This window comes from Pteropus medius, unplaced genomic scaffold, assembly GCF_902729225.1.
Source record: "Pteropus medius unplaced genomic scaffold, Ma_sr-lr_union100, whole genome shotgun sequence".
NCBI lineage: Eukaryota > Metazoa > Chordata > Mammalia > Chiroptera > Pteropodidae > Pteropus > Pteropus medius.
This window is the reverse complement of record NW_024346667.1, coordinates 5583754-5593659: the sequence shown is the minus strand read 5'-3', so window position 1 is coordinate 5593659 and position 9906 is coordinate 5583754. Positions and strand designations below refer to the sequence as shown.

The window sequence follows — 9906 nt, the reverse complement described above, 5'->3', positions numbered from 1 at the left end:
GTTTGCATTTGATAGAGGAATGAGGCTCCCATCCAACTTTGATGCTAATACTTAAAAGAAGAAGAAAAGAAATTACAAACTCACTTTTTATGTGGTGCTCATGTCGGGGGGGAAAGAGGGTGGGAAAGCAAGAGGAGAGCTGTGTCTTCCAAGATGTTATTTTGTCAAGCATTTAATCAACTTTTGCTCAAGGCTAATTGTAAAAATGCATTGTGCACTTCTACCTGCAGCAGGCAGTTTGCAAGCTGCAGGTGCGATTGAGAAAGTCGCTGTCAAGTTCCCAGTGGAGATTCAAAAAGTATTTACACACACAATGAAATTTATGAGTCTCACAACGTTTGGGGAACCAGAAATAGATTACAGACCGCGTTAAAACACCTTTAAAAGAGCCAGCATGGAAAACTGTCACCAGATGAGGGCCTATACTTTTTAAAAAATGTTTTTAATTTTGGTAAAATATACATAGCATCAAATTTACCATTTTAACCATTTTTAAAGTGTCCAGTTCTGTGACATTAAGTACATTCACATTGTTATTCAACTATCACATCATCAATTTCCAGAACTTTCTTATCTTTCCAAACCGAGCCTCTGTACCTCTTAAATAATAACTCCCATCTACCCCTCTCCCAGCCCCTGGCAACCAACCACACCATTCTCTTCTCTGTGTCTATGAATTAACTATTCTAGGTACCTAACGTAAGTGGAGTCATACTGTGTCCCAGGTGATGGCAGATGGGAGGGCATGATCAGTCTCACCTTGCATTTTGAAATGACCGGCTGGCTCTGAAAATAATCTCCAAAACTCATTAGGCTCTAATTTCTGTTGTTAAACGCAGCACCTCGGCAGCACCAGGAATTATCAGTAAGCCACTGGCCCATCTAGTCATGCCCAGAGCAGAAGCCTAAGAAAACATGAGCATTTACTTACAGCCAATACACAGATATGGTTCCCATGGAAATAACTCAAAGAAACTACAAAAAAGGAAATGGGAGACATTACAGTTTTTAGGCCTTTTTAATTTCTTAAAACTTTTTTGATATATTTTCTTTTGAGGGAAGTCTTTATGTTTCTTACAAATCATCAAGAGTTGTTTTATTCAAAAAATATTTTCCAGATGATTGAGACTAGTAAAGACTTCTATTTTCAAGCAGGGCGGGAAAGTCAGTGTTTCTTTTACCCCTTCAGGATAGTTTCAGGAAAGTATGGAGTTCCCTGCAGTTTCTGTTTACAAGTGAGTTGCCCACTGGTTGTTCCATGAAGGAAGCTGGAAGGAAGATCTGACTTTGAGAAAAAAGGAAAGAGGATCTATCTGGGAGGAGAAATTAGAGAATGAAGAAGAAATGCATATTTCTAGACTCAGTTCTTAGGGACACATTTGCCTGATGTAGAGAAACATTGTCCCATCCAACCAGCCTCACTGGCCTGCTGCTCCCAGCCCCGATCAAAATTCTGCATAGAGGCCAATCAAGCAGACGTGGTCATCCGTTATGTCCTATCGCTGCATCTGGATTCAGGTCAGAAGTCTAACTTCTAACAGTTTCTGTTTCTTTTAAGAGCCCTTTTCTTTTGCAGGAAAACTAAGAATATTACCAGAGTCTTATAAAAACAGGTGAATTAGTATATTTTAGATGCTGCGAAATGTGAATTTTCCTAAAAGGGACATTATTTAGCAATTGGAAACATGTTAGCTCTAGCTTTCTTTTATGGATTTGTGTGTGTGTGGGGGTGTGTGTGTGTGGTTAACATATAAATAACATAAAACTTACCATTTTGTCCATTTTTAGGTGTACAGTTCAGTGGCATTAAGTACATTTTATGGGTCATTTTTAAAACCTTTACCACTCTCAATACAGAGGCCCTATCTTACTTTTTGTATGTCACTGTGGATAGCGTTTGGAAACATTTAATTTCTCTTCATTTTAAATAACAAAACATTACGAGTAATTCTATCACCCCTTTTAAAAAATAAGAGATTCTAAAATGGAGTGGCTTGAAGGCTATGTCCTTTTTCTACTGGTCCATTGATCTGTGACCTCGTATGCAGTTAAGATCGCTGTTAGGTTGATCTTAAACTTTCTCTCTCTCAAGCTAAGTGATTTCAGGTTTTTTTGGTCTATTAATAGAAACCTTTGCCCACACTTTAGACATGGTGGTTCTCACAGTGGTTCTTCTCTGAACCCCATCCAAAGTTATTTTTATCGCTTTAGTTTTGAAATCTAGTAGTAGTGTCTGTAAACTCAAAATAAAACAAAAGTCACCCAGGGTTTACCAGAATAAATTTCTGGATTAGAATCGCTAGTGTGAGAAGGAGTTGCTGCTCTGGTACAGCTGTTGAGTTTCACCCTTTCTGTCCCTGTGATGTCTTCTCACTCTCAGCCCCACTGTCCCTCTGCCACCTCAGGTCCAGCCTTATCTTAAAACTCCAATTCAGACTAAGAACATCATTTCATACCCTTGAAACAGTATGAGATTATTAAAATACATTTTCCAGAGTAGACGGTTTCCAATATCCCGAGCCAATGTCATATCTCCTGTCAAGTGGTTGATTTGCTTTATTGTTCTGAGCGTTGATCAGACTCTTAATGAGGGCTCACTGGAGGACAAGGCGGCTGGACAAGAACAAGGTTGGTGTCGAGACCCTTTGGGGGCTCACTGGTGCTTGTGCCTGTCCCAGCATGGTCCCGTAGATGTGAGTCTATCAGATAAATGAATGAGGGATTGGGTAGGTTTTAGAGAAGTGACATTTTAGCTCCTAGTAAGCAGGCTAATCCAAAAGTGGAAGCAAGAGCAGGTAAGTTAGAGCAAGAGTAACTTTTGACCTGAGGTGAGGATGTGGACCAAGTAGAAGAGATGAAGCCTGTATGGGTTTGAATTTGAACCATATCTTCCAGGCTGTGACAACCCCAAATGATTTACAGATGGCTTGTAAAGAAGGCATATTATAAGAATTCTAAACAAAAATTAAGTAAGAGGGGTGGACGGAGGGCAGAGGGCGGGAAGGAGGGAAAGAGAGAAAAAAAATGAAAGGAAAAGAAAGAAGAATGGAAGGGAAGGAAGGAAGGAAGGAAGGAAGGAATTCTGTCTGCTCTTACCTGCATTTCTGCATGCTTGTCACCCCCTGTGGGCACAATCCTAATTGCTCAGTGTCCTCCTAATGCCCCCAGCCAGCACTATGCATTGATACAGGCACACCCAGGACAAGTCTGTCTTCCTTCAAACTAAACTTTGTCCTATAGTAACCCTTTTAGCAATGCACTTTAAACTTCCAGTTCCTCAGCATTGCAAAACCCTTAGATTACCTGTCATATGCATAGTTAAGCCATAGTCATCAAGTACTTAGTAGTCAATAGTATTGCAAATTACTTGGTAAAACACTGTATTCTAAATCAGAATGACTGATAGGCTTCATTTTCCCAGGGAACATTTATGTTTCAGAAGAGCATCTCATTAATCTAAGTGAATCTAATGGACGCATGAGTTGGGACCCTTCCGTGTCAATTTTGGTCCACGTTCTTCTCACCGTCAGGCTGGAAATAGAGGAATCAGCAAGTTGATATTCCAGCTACATATTACTTATATCATCTACAGGAAGCCATTGTAGATTCTGTAGAGGGAAAAAGCATGATAAAAATGTTCTGGAAAGTTTACTAGAGAAGTGATGTTTAGTCCAGAGTCATATGAGGACTCTAGGAGCTGATTTCCACCGCTGCTGTTCCTGGTGCTCACTGCCATTTAGATTGAGTCCAATGGAGGAACACAGGTAGGCTCCGAGCTCCGTATTCCTGAGGAGTGTCACCTGGTTCTGGAACATGTGCCAAGTACATACAATGTTCCAGGTGCTGGGGATACAAGGACCAGTAAGAACATAAAAGGGACGATCAAATCTAGTTGAGAGAAATAGGTGAGAGGGTGACCAACTCTGCCTGGGGGTAGATAGACAAGAAGGTCCCCAACTCTACCCGAGAGCCCTGGAGGAGGCTGTGTCAGGTAAGAAGGACTGGGCCTCATAGCACTTGTCATCTGGTGTAATAAAATGTAGTGATTTTCAGTCTGTTTCTCAGTTCACTCTAATGCTCTTTGAGGGCAAGTGTTGCCTGTTACAAATTTTAAGGTAGCTTCATGTACGAGTTGGCATGGAGAGATCATTGCTGTAATTACTTTCGAAAGAATTAATTGACATCTTTTTGTCTTGAAAAATAAGTAGAAATGCAAAGGAAAGACAAGGGTGAGTGTGTACAGCACAGCAAAAAACACACATTGGGAAATTCAGTGAGATTTTTAGGGAATGCAGTTAGTTAATTCCTGGAATTTTGGGTGACTTGGGGTGAGGGGTAGTAAGAAAGGAATGCCGGAAGTGTGGCCAAGAATCAGTGTAGAGGGTCTTGTAGGCTCTGCAGACAATGTGAATGTAGGCACTAGGAACCCTTCAAAGTTTTAAAGTAGGGAAATGATTTGATCAAACCTGTGTTTTAGAGAGATCACTGGTAACAACATAGAGAAGAACTGGAATAAAGGGAGATTAGAAGTAACAATCATCAGTCCTTTTATGAGTGGGAAGTGGAGGGACATTTGGGAGAAAATTCAGAGTCGCACTATTAGTATTTAGAGAATAGAAAGAGTTGAAGATGACGTCAGGTTTCTTGTTTGGCTTGAGTATTGTGCAAGAAACCAAATTAGGAAATACAAGAAGAGACCCGGAGGAAGGAGAGATTATTAATTCAATTTTGAATATTTGGAGTTTAAGGAGCCTACACATTTCCAGGGGGAGCCCCATGTATATGGTAAGTACTGTGAAGCCTGGAAAAGAAATAGGGGCCAGAGGGATAGTTTGGGGTGTGGGCGTCGGAGTCATTTGATTGAATGAGAAACCCAGTTCACGTGGAAAGAAGAGAAACAACAAGAAACGAGAAACAACAAATTGAGATTCCTTTCCCCATTTGTAAGAGTTTAATGACTTTTCCTCTATTATAAAACTATCTGGAAACGAACACTATAAGAAGAGGTGAGCTGGCACTTCCAGGTTCAGGAGTGCCTGGGAGTTGACTGCTATGCAGCTTTAGGTCCTGCAGTCACTTTCACGGAGCCAGCTCATCCAGGAGTTTGCCAGCAGCCCCTGAAGTGTCTGCACATGAAACCCCAGGGGCCGGAGCCAGCCCAGCACAGAGGGGAAGAGCTTGAGTCAGAGCATCCGAACAATGGAGCTTTCAGAATCTCTTTTATTGTTAACTGTCTTGAAATGTCTGAAGATTTTATAACGATGAGCAGTCTAAGCAGTTTCTGGTGGTGACCAAAGGAGGGGTGAATGACGTTAGGGCTTAAAGGCTCGAGAGAGGCCTAGAACACGACAGCAGTAATTCAGGTTGGGGTGTCATTTTTGTGTGAATTTTTGGTGAAAAAGATGAGTGAAAGAATTAGAAGTTGAAGAATGTACAGAGAACAGACTGGTGGTCGACAGGTGAGGCGTGGGCAGTGGGCGAAATGGGTGATGATGGTCAGAAACTACAAACTTCCAGTTGCAAGGGGCATATGTCCTGGGGGCGTAACGCACAGTATGGTGTAAAGTTAATAATACGGTACCGTATATTTGAAAGTTGCTAAGAGAGTGGATCTTAAAAGTTCATATCACAAGAAAAAAATCTGTAACTGTGTGGCAATGGATGTTAACTAGACTTAGTGCAGTGATCATTTCACAATATATACACATATCAAATCATGTCGTACACCTGAAATTGATATAGTTATATGTCAATTATATCTCAATAAAACTGGAGAAAGAAAAAGTTGAAGAATATAAGAACTTCAGGAAAAATAGTAATTCAGGGAACCAACTCAACAGTGGTCCCATGAATAATAGCCGTTGATTAAAATAAATCATTATAGATAGCACTTGAAAGACAATCGCAGAAGTATTTTGTTGGGCATAGGCTTTTCGGAGGATATAAAAGTTGAACTAACCCTTTAGTTTTGGACAGAGAGAGAAGGGAAGAGGTGGATTATTATAGGCAGGGAGAATGATGTGAGCACAAAAGAACAAAGGGCCAATAAGGAAAAGAGTAATAGGATATGAAACCTAAGAAAGATCTCCAGGTTGCAACGCCAACCCAACTCCTCCATTTGCTGCTAAAAGACTGAAAAGTGTAAGTCATTTAGCTGACTGACCATGAGCTGGTGCTGGAAGCCAGGCCTCTCAAAGGCTAGTGGAATAATGCCCTCATTATCCTAGACCAGCTTGAAAATAATTTGGGGTAATCATGCAGCTGGCTAGATTTTATTTATTGGTTAGCACTAGCTAATACATTTGGGGAAAACCAGGCCATACACTAGCATTCTCCTATGTGTAATGATATTTAATTTGAAAATATGCAGAACCCTCTTCTATAAAATTTGAGTACTTGGCTTTGGCAGTTCACCTCTGGCATTCACCCATTTGTCACAAAATATTAACTCCCTTTTGCTATGTGTGTATACGTGGCCATTTATTAGGATCTAATGAGGAAATGCTAGATCAGAGAATAGTGGGATGGGCTAACGCTCGGAGTGAGGAGACAATAGTGACCTTGTCAGGTGAAGTTACTGCGACGAAATAGTGTCACCATAGTAACCAAGTTGGGGCTCTTTAGGCACTTTGGGGCTGGGGACTTCTAAGGAGATTTAACCAATCCCCCTGCTTATCCACATAAAGGTCCCAATGCCAGGTTGCTAGTGACACCCTTCTTCCCGCTGTCACTCTTCAGTCCTTAATAGTCACACAAATAAACGCAAGCTTGCTAATCTACACACTTCGAATAAAGAATAACTCAATAATAGTAACTCAGGTCGTCAACATGAGATAGCACAGAACTGAAAATGTGTGTTTATTTCTTACCTTGCCATCTGTGCTAGTTCATTTCTAAAGTAATTGCAGAGATTTTGCGACTGTTTATATAGCATTTGAAATCCTAGACTTCTACTCCCATGAGACTTCATAGTCAGACTGTTTATGTCTCCCATCAGTTGAATGAGAGTCACTTTATTGTCTTAAACGTGTGTTCCCCTCTGTCTTACCCTATTTCCTGTTAACCAACCTTCACCAAGAGATTGGAAGTGACATTAACAATGAAGGGGACTGGGGATCTTCAAGATAAGTCTATTGTCACTAAGGTATAGAGATTTTGTAGTCTGTTCTATGTTTTCAGGACACAGCATATTCTAAAAGACAAAAATTTTTAGCAGATATATTCATGCTTATACCAAATTAAAGGAGGAAGTATGGCATATTTCTATTTTACAACCATAGTCCCAGGCCTCAGATACTTGGAATGTAGCCTGTGCCCTGTTGGCAGGGAGTTGGAGTCAGTTTACAGCGTGTGATATGATAACACATGTTCTGGATCAGTGGCAGGGGAATGTTTGGAGCTGTAATTCTGTCTGTCTCTCCATTAGCAGGAAGCCTTGCTAAACTCACAGCTGAAGTGCCTAAAAAGAACCGGCCCGGCAGTGTGTGTGGGGGTTCGTAAAGTGTGTGTGTGTGTGTGTGTGTTTATAAAAGCAACACAAAACCCAGCCCCATGGATAAATGCTAAATGAAGGCCAAAAGTGAAACGGTATTTTCATCACATGAGTAAACTGGTATCTAGTCGAGATGATTACCTTTCTCAGAAGTGCCGCTATCTGCCTTCGTCCTTCTGGGCCTAATGATGCAGGTGATGTTTAACAACAGTAGAGAAAACCCTAGACCCAGTGGTTAGGAGAAGAAAATTCAGTGGAAAGAATTCATGTTAATAAGGCACGAGGGGAGGTATACAAGACTCATACAACGGGAGTCGAAACCTGATACCTCTGAGGTGTGAGGTAGAAGCTGAGTCTTGGCCCTGGTGAGCCAAGCGTTAAGGAAACATGTAAGTACGTGTAAGTGCAAAGCATGTAGTTCAGCAGCCTTGTGAAGCCAAATACTAAGCTCGGGCAGGAAAGATCAAATGTTCTTTGAAAAGATGTAAGTTATTTGCTCATCGAGCTCAGCAGAGAGAATGGTTTATGATGTCGCCCTACTTTCATATTTCTCTTAAAGTAAAGGTGTTCTGTACCTTTCTTTGCCTTACCACTTTTGTTCTCCTTCAGAAATATGGCACTTCTCCTGGGATTATCATGAATGAATGAGTGAATGAATGAATGAATGAATGAGTGGTCATGTGATTTAAAATATTCCTGGTCAATTCAGTGTTTTTGGACTGTCTCACTAATTCACAACATGATCAGTTTAATTATGGCTGGCTTATAGATCACCAAAAATCTACTGAAAAGAGCCAACATGGTTAAATGGTCAAGATAAAATCATAGCTTCAAATAGAAAAAAGCTTATGATTTTACCATTACTCATTCAGAATTAGAACTATAAGAATTTATAAAACCATTTATTGATTTAGGTTATATATAGTTAAAGAACACGCCGGCTAACTTTGCAGTCTTTTTTTTTTTAGAATGAAGCCCTAGTCTCCAGAGAAAGTATTTATAAAGCATTTCTCAATTGGCAGAGTGCTTTTACACATATTTCATCTAATCCTCTTGACCTCCTACCTTTTTGTTCTGAGCTGCCATCTGGGCTTCTTCACAGGTGAACTGAAGTATTTGGTCTTAATTGAGCAACATTTTCTTAAGGTCCTGTCTTCATTACATCAACTTCCTGTGACAACCGGAAAGACAGTCTTAGCCATTTCCTGCTCGGAGCCCTGCTCCTTTTGAGCCGCTGGCCTGTGTACTTAGCTTCCTGCTTCAGAGATATCTTTATCTCTCACAAAGAGCAGTGAGAAGTCCAGTCATTGATGCCGTTTCCCATTTAGGGAACTAACTTTGCCCCTCATCCCCCTTCTCTTTGATGGCCCACTCTACAGTCGTCGAGTTAGTGTCCTATTAAACCATGTACAAGTTTTTTTCCTTGCAATTGAAAATTTAAGATCATTTGATAGAAAAATGTGTCCTATTGTTTATGACTATGGCTTCCCAAGCTTTTTGGGTCTTGGTTCAACACACCTCATTCATGTTGATCCTGCAACTCATACTCTTTCCCAGAGGAGCTACATCTACCTTCGTCCTTCATGACCCCACATTCTGCCCAAAGGAAACAGTGTCCTCCACACTTTCCCAGTTTTATTGCCAAGAAATCCCTTCTGCTCTAACCTCAGCATGTGTACTTTTTTCTTTACAATATTTTAAAATCCATATATATTGTCATGTCATTGGACAGTATAGTTTTCAACTGAATCTATCGGAGTTGTCTTTGCCACTGCCGCGTAGTGGATTTATTTAGGGTGTTTCCAGTTTAGAACTATTACAAATAACATTGCCATAAATATCTTGTGAAATATCTTTTAATTAAAATGATTTTCTCAAAATAAATTTCCAAGAATATTAATTAATGTGTTACTGGTTCGGGTCATTCTCGTGGCTCTTATTCTGTGTTCAGATTGCCTTGAAGAAAAAGTGCTCACTCGACCTGTCCATGGCACTGCGAAAGTGGGCTTCTTTGGATCTTTCCCAACACTAGTTTTTATAATCATTTGCTTTTTTTTTGGTCGTTGCCGTTCATTTAATTGCTATAAAATGATACAGTTATTCTGACATGCACTTACGAGTGAGGCTGACCAAGTAATATGAAATTTCAGGACTCAGGTAATCATTAGCACACAGCAAAAATAATTTCCAAGGGGAACGGGATGGCTAATTTCTTCAAATCCGTTGGGCTGACTCAGAAGAATTTGCCTACTCATGGGTGAGGGGCAACTCTTAATTGCTATTCAGCAAAATTACTGCCACTACTCTAGTCTAGATACTTCTTTCCTCACACTCTGGTGATTGCCAAAGTCTCTAATTTACCAGCCTTCAACTCCCCAAGTCATTTACTGTTTAATGTGCTCTCAGAGGAAATA

The 9906-nt window shown here is 40.4% G+C and overlaps 1 protein-coding gene across 1 annotated transcript in view; it reads left to right on the top strand.

Annotated features, from left to right (window-relative positions):
• The window catches only part of MND1 (meiotic nuclear divisions 1), an 80105-nt gene that overhangs the window by 63407 nt on the left and 6792 nt on the right, over positions 1-9906 (top strand). The window contains exon 10 of the transcript XR_005655645.1: positions 1190-1518. The gene's annotated coding sequence lies outside the window, so the exon portion shown is untranslated. The remainder of the gene's footprint in view (positions 1-1189; positions 1519-9906) is intronic.